Source organism: Phyllostomus hastatus, unplaced genomic scaffold (genome assembly GCF_019186645.2).
Source record: "Phyllostomus hastatus isolate PE091 unplaced genomic scaffold, TTU_PhHast_1.1 phas_contig_34, whole genome shotgun sequence".
Lineage (NCBI taxonomy): Eukaryota > Metazoa > Chordata > Mammalia > Chiroptera > Phyllostomidae > Phyllostomus > Phyllostomus hastatus.
In genome coordinates, this window is record NW_025333857.1 from 25,814,040 (window position 1) to 25,829,045 (window position 15,006).

The 15,006-nt window shown below is 40.7% G+C and overlaps 1 protein-coding gene across 5 annotated transcripts in view; it reads left to right on the top strand.

Annotated features, from left to right (window-relative positions):
• Positions 1–15,006, top strand: part of GLIS3 (GLIS family zinc finger 3) — a 452,994-nt gene that overhangs the window by 389,340 nt on the left and 48,648 nt on the right. The window lies entirely within an intron of this gene.

Here is a 15,006-nt window from a genome sequence, read left to right on the forward strand (position 1 = left end):
GGCCCTTCACACCAGTTAAACAGAATGCTCACATGAGAAATTTCTCCTAAAATCATCTATATTTCACTTTATCAGCGGACTGTGAATTGTCCCCATCCCCACCTTCCCATTTGGATTCTGAGCTGGGTTTGGCAGCAGACTGTTTTTTTTCCCCTCATTTAGAAACAAAGTAAAATAACACATTAGCTCTTTTAGTTCTGGACTTCTTTCTGCCAAAAGGTCAGTGCACCTAACCTCCCCAAGTATCTTAAACTTATTAACTGATACAGACTCAAAGGAAATGCTTTCCCCTTAAGCAGGTAGCAGGCTCCATGTGGATTTCTTAATGGAACAGTCATTGTCTTCTTTGCATTTTAAAGTGAAGCCCCAGGTTTCTAAGAAAAAAACACATCAGTAAACCAACTTGGAGGGATGTCCAACATCATCTGTCAGCCGCCGGCGGGGCTGGAATGGCATTGCCAGGCCAGCTTCCTTCCGCCTGGGTTTGGATGAGAGATAATTCTGTATTTGGAAAATGTCATGTGTGTACTGAAAATAAGAAAGGATTAATGTGTAATAAGGCAGTTATTTTTCATTAACTTTCTTAGCCTGTATTTCTGTGCACTTTCCACTCATAATGGCATTGTACTCCTGCAGACAGAATTGGTGAGCATCCTCACACATGGGGAGCTCTTACCATCCTGCAATGAATAGGAAAGCAGAAGTCCCACTGGCTCCACATTTCGGACAATGGGAATTTTCTATTTTCTGTGAACTGCGAATTCCACTCCCACCCCCATCTGATTCCAGAACCAGGTTTTGGCAGCAGAGTGGTCCCCCCTCCTTTTTAAATGTACTAATACGCCATAAAAAATTAAGAATTTACTGATGCATAACAGTGGAATAGGAGAAAGACATGCTTGCATAACTTTCTAAACTTGACAGTTCTCAGTTGATTCAAATGCTGGGGATGGGGCACTAAGCAAAATAAGTATTTCAAGGTCACTCATCAAGATGTACTTCACATTGTCCCAGTGTTGGTGGCTCTTTATTGGCTGCTTTGGCTACTTATTCTTGGACACAACACAGCCTCTGCTTTTGAGACACTAGGACATGAGATTAAAACTCATTTGAAGGGCTGACCAAATCTTATGGAGGTTTTGGGTACAGGTACATATATACACATGAAATATGCCAATGTATAATGTTTTCAGCACACATAAATGTTTTGTATTAGACATATACATGAAAAAGCATGCCTAGCTTTTGTTTCTGCATATGTCTGTCTGATTTGCCAAATATTTGACTTATGAACATCTATTTTAGCACATTAAATTAACAATCAGTTTAAACAGCCAATATAGCACTCTCTACTTTTTCAGGCCACGAAGCCTTGATTTTACTAAAGACCTGGAATGCAACAGTTAAAAAGTCAAAGCTAACCAGAATCAATTGCAAAATAGCACAACATCTAATATATTTTCTGGTGATGGGCTGGTGTCGTTCATTTAAATCTCTTGGAAATGGGTTTGGGAAGCCACGGTATCTCTACCAAAACATTAGTACCTTTGCTGTATGCATGCATCCCTGTGGCCCATTTTCACAACTTAAGAGTCACATTTGTCTTGCTGTGTGCTTTTTTGTGTCTGGTAGTGTTTTTAAAGTTTTTAAGAGGTTTAGTTTGAAATGGCTTTGTCATTCCAAATAATTCTTTTTGTTTGTGATAAATTTTTTAAGTTTTTGTATTTTTCAACTATATTTTACATTCAATATTATTTTGCATTAGTTTAAGGTATACAGCATAGTGGTTAGACCATCATACTTTACAAAGTGGTCCCCGCTATTTCCAGGACCCCAACTGGCACCACACAACCACACATAGTTATCTCAATATCGTTTACATCCACGTGGCTATTTTGTAACTGCCAATTTGTACTTCTTTACCCCTTCGCCTCCTTCTCTGAGGCCCCCTCCCCACCCCAGCAATCATCAGTCCGTTCTCTGTGTCTGTGAGCCTGCTCTGCGTTTTCTGCCCTGGATCTTCAAACAGACTTTGAGCTCCGAGCTTTGAGCCTCCAGCCAATGCCAGCAAGCTGCCATCGTGGGCAAGGAGCCTAAGTTGCCACAGTGTCAACAGAGCATCTTTAGATTTATTTGAATTTTCTGCAACTATGGGAACATTGAAAATAGGCAGGTAGCCATCTTCCTTAACTTTATTCCTGGAATTTTACTTCCCAAGTTAGCTTATAACTGTGAAAATTTATCTTCCCTCCTTACTTTATTCCTGCTTCCCTTGGGTTCTATTTTACTTTCTTTGTTCTTGCCTTTTTTAAAAAAAATCAATTTTTTTTTCTGAGTAGACAACAAACCCAGAACCGAGCAAGGCAGGAGGAAGAACTAAACAAAAATGTTAAGCCTCCCTTCTTCCTTTAAAGTTCTAAAAATTCACTTGCCAAGAGCGCATGTTCACACCAGTTTTAAACCTGTGCTAAAGATCTGGGGAAAGAAGCCAAACAGTGAAAAATGCCAAAGGAAAAGGGAACTGTTTATCAATTAGTTAAATGTAAAATCTGAAGTGTTAAGGCAATTTGACAAAGATTAAGACTTGGCTAAATGGCAAAAGTACTTGGAGTCTTTCCCTTTACATTCTGTTATACAAAATTGAGAAAATATTTGTTTAATGATTGTCAAGCACTTAGACTTTTAAGTGCTCATAAATTGATTTATAATAAAAATATTTTGATGGAGACCTGTGCAGTACATATGGGCATAGGATCAGAAGTAGTTCAGCAACGAGCACCATGGTTTTTCAGGAGCTACAGTTGAGGCCTCCTGTTTGGAAGAAGCCATGGTTTTGAAACGGAAATGCTTAGGGGGCAGTAGAGAATGCCTTGTAAGGGCCCGAGAGCGGGACAGTTTGCAGAGCATTAAGATGGCAGCTCTGACACATGCAGCTTTTGCAAGTCTCCTAACGTGTTGGCTTCCCTTATTGACACAAACTTCTCAGTTGGTAAGACAGTTTGGTTGGAAAGGATTGCCTGAAAAGGCTTTTATTTCTGTGGAAGAAAATAGTGCCCCAGGTGAAAGCAGCCAGCATCACTGGCTGAAGATGATTTTAGAAGTGAGGTGTTTACTAATCCATTTGGAAATCGTGGGGCTCCCCAGGCCTGCTCCTCAGCTAACCTGAGGGCAATTTTGTGATCTTACACGAAGGCTGGACAGTGATGAGCAGTTCTCAACAATGGCTCGCTTATATTTTCTGCCCTTTTATTAAGAAGTTCTGAACCCAAGATAGATAGCACCATGGCCAGCCTGTAAATTTAGGTGATTTATCTGATAATCTGAGGGAGAGGAATTTCATAGCCAGTAGATCGAGGTGTGATGCCACTTTTAAGGCTTAGTGCCTGTGTAGATCTTCTCATCAGCTACAGTTAGAGAGTCTGCAGTATCGTGGACAGCCTGGCCCAGTGCCTGGTCCTGGCAGATGGTCCATTCACTAGCAAAGAGTGCCCTGTAGAAGAAGATCTGTCCTATGAGTGATCACAAAAATTACAGTTCCCTCTAAATTGAAACTATACTACGCGTTCACTAAAACGTGACCTTTGGAAATGGTCTTAGCCATGATGACATCATAGAGGCCAGCGTGGTTGAGATGTTTGAGTCTCACAGAAGCTGCCCATCAGGTGAGGAGCTGCTGCGGCTGGAACAAGGGCATCTGCAAGAACGAGGGGATTGTGTTAATACCACTTCTGCTGGGTTATAAAACACTTACTATGAGTTAGAGCTGTTAAAGTGTCCTAGTTTTGAATGTAACCTTAGATCTTTCAAGAAAAAAAATAAGTGTTTTATTCAGATATTATAGGGAATTGTAGAAGGAAAATAAAGATCTGTTCAGAGCAGGAATTTTTGAAGTCATATATTGTCATTCGCTTTCCCTCACCTTCATTACCGGGAAATGAAGGCTTCTCTCTTGCAATAGCATCACTTTTGTAACAAATAGCACCATGTTAAATTTATACATTTTATACATGTTTCATTTTACTGTAATTTTATGGCATATGTTTTAATACATTTTCTACATCCTTATTTCCTGTCTTGGGACAACTTGCAGATTTGTAGGGGTTAGAAATAATTTTATCTACAAGTGCCTTGTATAATCTGCTCTCAAAAAGTGGATGTTAATTCAGGGTCTTTATTAGAATGTTCTAAATTGGCACACAAATTTCCCCATAGGTTAGAGGAGAATTATACTTTAGAGGAGAATTATAAAGATCAATAACATAATCTATAAAAATGTCCTTAAAAGGTCATTATCAAAAATGCAGTAGTTATTGGTTGCATTGCCTTTAAAACATGTGATTTGCTTGGAATTTGCCAGAGGTGAAAAGGGGGCGGAGCACTTGAAACTGGTGGGGGACAGAAGGAGGCTGAGAGTGGGGTTACAGAAGGGAAACATTTGTCCAGATCTTTGTCATCTTCGGATGTTGCCTTGAACTGCTGGCAAAGCCCTGTCTTGTTCCGGTAACATCTCTTGCATCTGTGGTTTGTCCGCCGAGTTGGGTTGCAGAATCAGTGAGAGTAGGAATGTGCCTCACTTTTCTCTTTTGTAGAAACTGACGGTTTACCCTGTAGATTCCGCCCCTCCCCAGCCCCGAGCAGGCCTTCAGTGTGCACCGCCTCCCTGACACCCGTGAAAGCACCAATTACCTGTCCTTACCCCTGGAATTTCTGATTCAGTTCATTTAAGGGAGTCCCGAGAATTTGAACTTCTGCCAGGTGTTTGTGACAAGTTCTCAGATGTCACTGGGTGCTGCTGGTCGAGGGGCCATGCTTCGGAAACCATTGCTTTGGATCAGAAAATGTGGGAGTGTGATTTCTGGTAAAACATGACCTTTGACAGGTAGGAGTTACAGTAAGAATTGCCTCTAATTAGCCAGATTGCGGGGAGGACACTTTCATAATGAATATGCATATCAAATCACTGCAGTGTATACTTTAAATATCTTACAATTTTATATGCCTGTTATACTTCAAAAAAATCAAAATTAAAAAAAAAAGAATTTAAAAATTGGAGCAAAATGTTTATCTGAACACAGTAGGGTGGAAATCTGCCCACAAGACAATTTAGTGATGTGGCTGATAGCTGTATATTTACCATGATAAATAGAATAATGCATCTCTGGAACTCATAATTAAATAATTACAAAGATGATAAAAGTAAATCAAATAGTGAAGAAGAAGAAAAAAGAGTTTCCCTGTAGTACATATTTCTGTTTCTCACTACAGAAAACCTATACATGGATATTAAGCTTGTCTTCCTACCAGTGTTACAATGGCACTGCACATATTTTGATTAAGAGTGAGATCTTACAACCACCCAACTGAAGAAAATTAAAATTCCTATTCCCAGCCAGCACAGGGCATATTTGTGTGTATGCCGCTAATGTTAATGACTTTTTATGTTTGCAAGCTGCTTAATTTGGTGCTTCAATTTTCCATATCCACATATTCTTTTGTATTCATGTTAGTTTTCATGCAAGATTAAGCTTAATTATTCAGTTTTACAATATGTACAAGTTTTTTCTGTAAACCAATTTTTGTGGGTGAGTAAAAACAATTCCACGACTCCTGAGGAGGAGAGGAAAGTGGTGATGCTGGACAATTGTAGCTCTATTTCCACTGGGGAAAGTTGTGATTGTATTTACACTAGTTTTTCTCCTTTCCCTTATTTTATGTTATTTTTCTGGCACTAAAATGGGGTATGAGGAGGAAAGGTTGGATCTACCTTGACGTGTGCCCCAAGCAAGTCTTAGGAAATGCATGGGTGACAAGACAGAATTCAGGATATAATTTATCAAATGAGGAGCTGAAACCTTTTGTGATTAGAAAGTTTGGGCCAAACTTATGACTTGCTGGTCCAACTGAATTACCTTCCAAGGAAAGAGAGGAATAAGGACTGAAGTTCCATCTCTTTCATGTGAAGAAGAAAGAAATAAGAAAGTGGGCATTTTCAGGGTGTTTATAGCCACCGTGAAAGTTTGTTTTTCAAACTTGTAGGAGCACTGAAAATAAATGTTAAGAATAGTGTGAACTCTCAAGTGAAGGCCATTACTGAATTAGCTTGGATATTGCTTGTTACGTTTTACTATTAACAGTAATAAGAGAGCATGTGTCAGGCACTGACTAAAGAGGATATTGTGGGACCGACTCATTCTAGGAGACCAATAGTACTATTTATGAACACTGGCTTTTATGGTGTCTTCCTCAATATTGTCAAAGAATGATCTGCCCCATTCCATTCAAGTGCCCTGGCCGTGACTGGAGCCATTAACGCCACTTCGACAGCAGGCGTTGATTCATCAGAAGGTACAGCCGTCTCCGTGGCATCTTAACCTAGTTTTCCTGCCTAAGTTTCAAGGCTGTTCTAGCAGCACTTTCACGACACCATTTCTAGTTGCCACCTGGGCTCCACTTCTGGACTCCAGCCCTGCTCTCCTAGTGAATGCAGCTGCTCAAGCATAGCTTTGCCTTGACCATCGATGGGCTCTGACTCCAGAGCCGAAGCTTACTCTAGAGGTCTGCTGACACGTAACCATGCCCTACGAAGTCAGGGGTTTATAATCTTCGCTGGAACTTTCCCCTGGAGATTTAGTAAAAGTCCTATTTCTACCTTCTAGGAGAGGCAGCAGAAAGGGAGCTACTCACTGTTGAAAAGAAAAGGGGATAAATTCTTATCAGCATGCGTAGGAAAATGTATAGTATGCTTATCAGGTTTTCTGAGACGTCTCTGCACCTCATGAAAAATGCAATGCATCAGCTGCCCCAGAAGATTTTGTGATGGGTAAAGGAATGATAGGTACAGGGCCTGTGGTTCCGAAGTGTACTACGGTACTAGGTAGAAAAGTAAGGATGGGGAGTACTGAGTGTCTCTTTTCTTAAGTCACATTATTGGCCATGTTTTGTACAATTCCTCTGACCATCTGCATAGATGTCCTATGTTCAAATGGAACATTTTCAAGTGGAAATGTTACTCCTTCCTTTACCTCAAACTTATTTCCCTCTTCCTAAGATCTGTTGCTGGACTAAACAACACACTAAGTGCTTAGAACAGTGCTTAGCACATAGTAAGTGTTCAGCATCTATTAGCGATTATTGTTGTTGCTTTTATCTAAAACACTAGAAAAGTAGATATTATAGTTCTGTAAAGCAGATAGGGAACAGGTAACACAAATTACAGTAGTTCCCCTTATCCACAGTTTTGCCTTCTGCCATTTTAGTTACCTGTGGCCGGTGGTCTGGAAACATTACATGAAACATTTCAGAAACAATAAGTTTTAAGTTGTACAGCATTCTGAGTAGCATGATGAAGAAACCTCATGCCATTTTTGCTCTGTCCCACCAGAACACAAGTCGTCCCTTTTCCCAGGGTCTCCACGCTGTACACCCTCCCCACCCGTGACTGCCATCTCGGTCATTAGACCTGCTGCCACAGTGGGCCTTGTGCTCCAGTCACCCTCATTTTACCAAACAATGGCCCCGGAGCATAAGAGTGTGATGCTATCGATACAGACCTGCCAGAGAGAAGACTTAAAGTGCTTCCTTTAAATGGAAGTTGAGAGAGACCATAGTCATGTAACTTTTATTACAGTATAGGATTATAGTTTTTCTATTTTATTATTAGTTATTATCATTAGTTTCTTACTGTATGTGATGTACAATCACTTTATCATAGGTATACACACATGGAATAAAGCGTAGTACACGTAGGGTTTGCTACCCTCACGGTTTCAGGCATCCACTGGGGGCCCAGGGGAGCACACTTCCGCAGACAGCAGGGGTGGTGGCTAGTGCACCACACCCACGGCTCCCTTAGTTTTAACAAAATAGGGGCATGGGAGTGTGCAGAAATTGGGAATTTAAGTAGTATTATTTAGTGAATAAAATAAAACTAAAATTAAGTTCTTCACATTTCATATTTCAGTAACTTACCCAGTAGTTCATATAGAGTTTTTTTTTTTAATTAAGGAAAGCTATTATAGATCTTTAAAAAAAACAAGTTGGAATTTAAGAAAACCATTACTTGGGTGGCAGTGCCTCCAAAATCACAAAGTATATGTCAGCATTTGATAGGTATTAGAGTTTCCATATTTAAAAATAGTATAGTTTATTTGGTTTTGTTTTATAGAGACAGCATGCAATCCTTAGCTCCAATCCTGGCTCTTCCCTCACTAGATGTTTAGTTTGGGGAGGTTACTTTTCTTCTTCCGTAAAACGGTGGTGAGAACATTGATTCCCTAGGACTGCTGTAAGGGTTAAGTGACATCACATATGAGAATTCCGTATAGTCACTGCAGCTGGGAGATGCTCAATCAATGTTCTTTTCTTTTTATCCTTCCTCTCTGCTTGAAAGCTTAAGAGAATTATTCATGAACCAAGTCAATGCCTGTGACAGGGACCAGAGCCCTTCTCTCCATTCCTTTTAGTACTAGGTGCTAGCACTTGGAGTTCATAAGTAGATGTCCTGAGATACAGTGTTCCTTCTGAGAAGAATTTAAGTCAAGACAAGGGCCCAGAACTCCCATATTCAAGACCTATTTTCAGATCTTGAGTTAGACAATTTTTTTTATCACCATTAATTTAGGCTGGTCATACAGAGTACCAACGTGCCAGGTTGAAAAAGTGAACTTAATCAACAGTAATGAATCTGTGAGGGTGAGGTAAGTGGAGGAAAGAAGAAATAGGATCAATGGCCTTGACCAGTACAGTTTTACCGTCATTGTCTTGACCTTGCTGAGGCCTTGGTGTCCTTCCTGATGCCATTGAATAGACTCTTCCAGGTCATGTCATTTATCTCAAAGTATACTCTAAGGTGTCAAGAAAATGATTCTTTTTATTTTTAATTTTGTATTGTTATTCTATTTTAGTTATCCCAATTTTTCCCCCTTTGCCCTCCTCCACCCAGCCCACCCCTGCCGCTCCCACAGTCCATCCCCGCACTGTTGTCCATGTCCATGGGTCATGTATACATGTTCTTTGACTAGTCCCTTCCCCTGCTTTCCACCATTATCCCCCTCCTCCTCTTCTCTGGTCACTGTAAGTCTGTTCCATGTTTCCAGGCCTATGGTTCTATTTTGCTTGTTAACTTATTTTGTTCATTAGATTCCTCCTATAATATCACTTATAAGAAAACTATTCTTGACTATTTGCATACCTCAAATTTAATTGCCAAATTTTAGAAACAGTCTCTTAGTCTTTGCATGATGGTTCTAAATATATATAGTTAATATGCAACAGACCGTTTATTACCCCTCTCTAGCCAAATCTGGCCTGCCTGCCTCCTGGTTTTGCATGGCCTCAGAGGGTGGTTTTAAGATTTTTAAATGTAAAACGTAAAAATGACTATTAGCTTTCAGATGAGAACAGTTGGTCGAAGAATTGAGGACATTGCCTCTTACCTATAAATATTGTTATCTGGCCCTTTACAGAAAAGATTTTCTGACCATTGGTTTACATTTACATCTGGGACATTCATCAGTGACTGAGTTGGAATCAAGGGAGCTTATGGCTTCCATGTATTTGATCAAATTTTATTTTAAAAGTCTGTCAGTACTTACAGGTTTTTGTTTATCCCCCTAATATTTTAGATTTAACAAATACTTTAGTAGTCTACTAGCCCATAGGGTTTTAGATATTTTTAAAGAAGGCCCAATATTTTAAACAGGTCAAGTTGGTGGGATCCAGGCCACTCGGACTCCAGGCCATTGCCCAGCGCTCTGGCTGCCCCTGGGGTATTCTGAGGAACGCCAAATGTAGTGGCTTTCCAGTGGAATTATGTGTGATAGGTAAAAGTCATCACATTGCAAGCAGACGTCCACAGAAATAGCCTGGGCCAGGATGGAAGGGGTGTGAGCCCTGACTAAGGTGGTTTCCCCCTGAGGAAGCAGCCGCCCGATGGCTGACATGATGCAGCTCTGGTTTTGATGAACTGGGGGCTGGCAGACATAGCAGAGGGGACAGTCCTTGTTTTATTCTACCCAGGTCTATTTTTCCTAAAAAGAGAAGAATCTCAAACCTTTGAATATCCATGGTTATGTTTTTCTAAAATGTAGTCCTCTTGTTGACATACAAATTAATCCCAGGAGAAATGCAAAAAGTTGAAATAGCGAACCTGAGGAACACATCTGGTCAGGTTCCAACAGAGAAGATGCTTCCTTCCTCGAAATACGCCTTCTGCCAGCGACAGGAATGCTTGAACTTTGTATAAGTGAAAACTGAACCCTCTTCTGAGAGAGAGACAGGTCTTCAGATCAGAATGCCTTGAGAAACGATATGGAGGGGCATAAACTTGTGAATAACTCTTCAGAGTTTATCTTGAGAGTAAACTAGGAGGTAACGCTGAACACCTAAAGGCAAATGGGAAAAGCATCCTTTGTGGGCCAAGTGTGAAAAAGGGAAAAGGGAGTTGTCTGGAGTCCAAACAAAACCAACTTCATCATCTATACAGTTTTGCCCAGGGCTTGTGGTAATTGCAGACTTTGGTTCCCTGTTATAGAAGAGTTCCCAAAAAGGGCTGTTGCTACTCCATTTTACAGAGCTAGGAAAGGGAGAGGTCTCCTGAGCAGAGTGCAGTGATGGTACTTCAGCCCTGGAGTTAGCTGGACAAATATTGCACCGAAAATTGGGTTGGCTGTCTGTGGGAAAAATTTCGTTCCAAGAAGCCTTCATTCTGAGGTCTTTTCAGGAGTCACGTGGAAGTGGCCACTGGTGGGCGGGGTTACCTCTGTAGCATCTAAAAGGGAGGAGACTTCTTTTTCATTCACATGGAACAGGTAGGAGATAGCTAAGGAATGAGTAATGAGGACCTAGAGAACCGAGTACTTTTCCCCAAAACTTTGGTGTTTGTTACCAAGCTGGACTTAATTTCTAAAGACGTAGATGAGGATCACTCCTACGAGAGTGTCTAGGAATGGTTGGCCCTGCCTGCCCCACCTTCTTCTTTACATCCACCCACTCTGCCCCAAAGGGAAGATAGCATCACATACTGACCTTCTCACAGGGTAGTCTGAGTTGTTTGCCTGTCTAAGTTGTTTTACTGACTTTCTGTATTACTAACTCTGAGTGAGTGAGTGAGTGAGTGAGTGAGTACATAGGTTGGGAGGCAGAGGGAAGAAAGATAAGGTGTGAGATCTGAGGTTAGATTGGCATATGTCGTCTGGAAAAAGACCCAAGAGGCTTCATGCAGTGCTGGTCCCAGAGAAGTGAGGGACCTGCCAGATGATGCCATTAGACTTCTATCAAAATGTCTTTGTTCTGAAATGCAGACATTTCAGGAACTTTTCCTAACATGGAGTTAATTATATCTGGTATTTCAGAATGTTTGATGGTAACCTTTGGCATTTACATGGATATCATCAGCCATTATCTTCTAGTTGTATTGCTGTGTATTCCAGAAAAGCATGTAAGCATGTATCCTTTCAAATACTAATAACTCCTTCCCTGGCTATAAATACAGCTGCATGATGTGGAAATGTAATTGGGCAGCCTACGTAGGAGTTTGGAGCTCATGTGGGAATATCTATTTGTAAGAAAACCTGAATATTCATGTAACTGTGCAGACATCAATAAATTCTCATTTTACCTTATTTATTTCTGTTCCCCAGTGAACAGCAGCACTCTTAAGCTCGAAGTTAATAGGCATGTTCTTTAAAGATGTACCCTCTCTTACCTTAATAGAACATCTCCCTAACACATTTGTTTATCAGTTGCTAGGTAGCTCTCCCATCAGGTGACACAAGTATGTTTTCTTTGTCTCAGTGCAGTGGTGACAGTTACCATTGTTTGCCATCAATTAGCTTGGGGTAGCATGTCAAAGATGTACGGGTGGTGTCATTTTAGTCTGACAGCCACCCGATCAAGTTGAGAAGGGATTGTTTCATTATCCTCTTATCAGGGCTGCTGGATAATGATACTCTACACTGCGAAGTAGGAGGGGGGAAAAGACAGGCAGAAAGAATAGATTTTTAGGGATCGGCAGTATTAAAATTATTCATGCCTCAAGGAGAAGGGAGAGATTAGAGCAATGACTGTGCAAACCCTTAAGAAGCTACTTTTTCCTAACACTGGTGGAATGTGGAATGATGCCCTTCCTGGTGGAGAGAGAGGAGGGGGAAGCGCCCAGACCTCCGGAGGAAAGAAAGAGGGAGACTAGCCCCTTTCACTAATGGGCAACAAGGCAAGGATTAGCTGTGGCATCTCTCCATTCTCCAATTAACCTCAATATCAAATGCATCCTTCCAAGTGACTCTGACGAGGCCTTTTCCTTGTTAGAAAACTCTCTGGTTTGTGAATTTAGGTCGTGAGAGCATTTTCCACTGAAAGGCAGTGCAGTTAAATTGCTCCAGGGAGAAATGCAAAGATCTGCAAAAGGTATTGGGGCCTAACTTCTCACTCTTGGGAAGCAAAACTCTGGTCACCCCAATATTTGTCATCTTCTGCAGAATGACTGAAGGGAAGTATTTTTTGAACTCTGAACATTAATCATGGCTGGATCTTTATGCTTTTGGAGGAACAAACAAAAAGAGGTGCTGAAAATGTAACTCTACTTCAAGATAAACTAAGCTTCAAGAGGGACAATTGTGTTGACATTTTAGTAACAGCCCATTTTCACTCCTTAACAAAGTGCAGTCATGCATGAAAATGACTTGTTATCTTTTAAACTGAAACTCATTATGGATTGTAACTCAAGGTGTGTATTACTCATGCAAAATGAAGTGCAGCATTTTAACCCCATGAGGATTCTTTCTGGAGCCCTGAACACTTTGTAGTAGCTTCCATTAGAAAAAAATAAACAAAAATGCTTAGAGAGTACGATGTGTATACTCGTCTTCATTTTAAAATGACCCTAGTCCTCATTTATATTTCCATGCATCTTCAGGTAAGAGGACATATGCCAGCGATTTTCAACCTTTTTCATCTCATGGCATACATAAACTAATTACTAAAATTCTGCAGCACACCAAAACAAATATTTTTGGCTGGTCTGACAAGAAAGAGGTATAATTTTTATTGAGTTACAAAAAGTAATAATAGTAATTATATGCCCTTTTTGCTCCATAGTGACTTTTTAAAAAATCAGGTGCCTATGCTTGGATATAAGGATTTCTGCTACCAAGAATTAACCAATCAGACACAACCTTATTAAGTGACGTGACCAATAAGATCTGACTCTATTATACAACCTCTATATTTATGGTTCAAGATATAGGGCATTTGCACCAGACAGCTATTGTTGGGTTGGCTGTTGTCATTTTTTAATTTAACAGTCTAAAGGAAAAGAGGTCAGTGCCCCCGACTGAATGGTCAGATATCTCATGCTTTAAAAATTCTTGTGGCACACCTCTTAAAAATTGCTGCCATACACTATTCACCATTTTGGAACAACTATGCCTTTCTCTTTCCTATCCTACTAATAATAGTAATCATTACAATAACATAAACAGCCCAAGGATAGTGACAGTGGGCCATGACTAAGTACTCACTGTGCTTAGCCATGGCCCAGGCATGTGTGTTTTGTACATAGTATATAATCCCCCTCACCATCCTGTGAGGTATTGTTCTTATTTAAGATGAAGGAACTATCCTGGCTGGTGTGACTCAGTGGATTGAGCACCAGACTGCAAAGCAAAGGGTCGCTGGTTCAATTCCCAGTCAGGGCACATGCCTGGGTTGCGGGCCAGGTCCCCAGTAGTGAGTGCATAAGAGGCAACCGCATATTGATATTTTCCTCCCTCTCTTTCTCCCTCCCTTCCCCTCTCTTTAAAAATAAATAAATAAAATTTAAAAAGATGAAGAAACTGAGCTTAGGTTAATTGATTTGCCCAAGCTACATTGCTAATAATTGGTAAAAGCTAAGATTCAAACCCAAGTCCATTTGACTGCCAGGGATGTGCCTTATTCTCTGAATAAACACCCCAACACATGGTATCTCTCTCTAGTGCCCAATTTCTGGTGAAGCCAAAGTAGCCAAAGTTTTCATTGCAGTTGAAGTGTTTTCTGACTCCTTCTCAGGTTCAAATTTCTCCTGGGAGAATGGGGATAAGAGTCAGAGAGACAAAACCAAACTCACCATTTGCATGGAGCCTCTAATTCTTTTTAATATATCTGTGCAAGTCAGCAGAGCCTGGTTTCATTCACTGGCTTATTCTTTTGGGCCGTGACCCTGGAAATACTGCCTAAGAAATGGACGGTAAGTCCATACCTCTTGCCGTGTACCAGCCACCAAGTGTTAGATGTCATTTCTCAAGGTCCTAAAATTAGAGCAATACCATGGCTTTTAAGTACTTACAAATGGCTCCAAATGTGTATTTACTGTAACAGCTCAGGGGCAGGAGATCTGCACAGCAAATTCTTCATGCATTATTGACAGAGGCGGTGGCCTTTCAGCCAACGACATCATGCTCACTCGTGGTAACAAGTGCACATATCTGATGGCTCATGAATTCCCCCTCTTCGCCTGCTGTCTTTCCACCAGTGGGTCGATATGCCTCTGACAAGCATCTGAAATCTTTATTTGGAAAAAAAGCATATTTCCTACCAGCTGCTTGTCTTCCAAACCAAATAATTCCATTAATTTCTTGCCTGAATGAATTTTGAGAGCTGGAAAATTTCTCTTATCTATGCTGAGGTCACTTTGGTGCTTTTAGGATGGGTAGAAACAGAAGTGGGAATATACTTATTGCATCCTAACCAGCATTTTGGTGCTGAAAGCTCTCCAGGTGCTTGGTGGGGGGAAAGTGCCTAGTTATTCCAAAGTACCTTTGCAAATGGAGTGCTGAGTTGTTCTGATATAACATCAACACTCTTATGCCTGCACTTGAGACACATCATGTTGTGGTGTTAGGGTCATATGATCTGAAATCAGGCTTCCCAGGTTTGAATTCTAGCCCCACTGCTTATAGGCTTCATAACTTAGGTAATCCAGTCAGGAACCCAATGAGGCCTCAAATTCCTTGTCAGTAAACTGGGGAG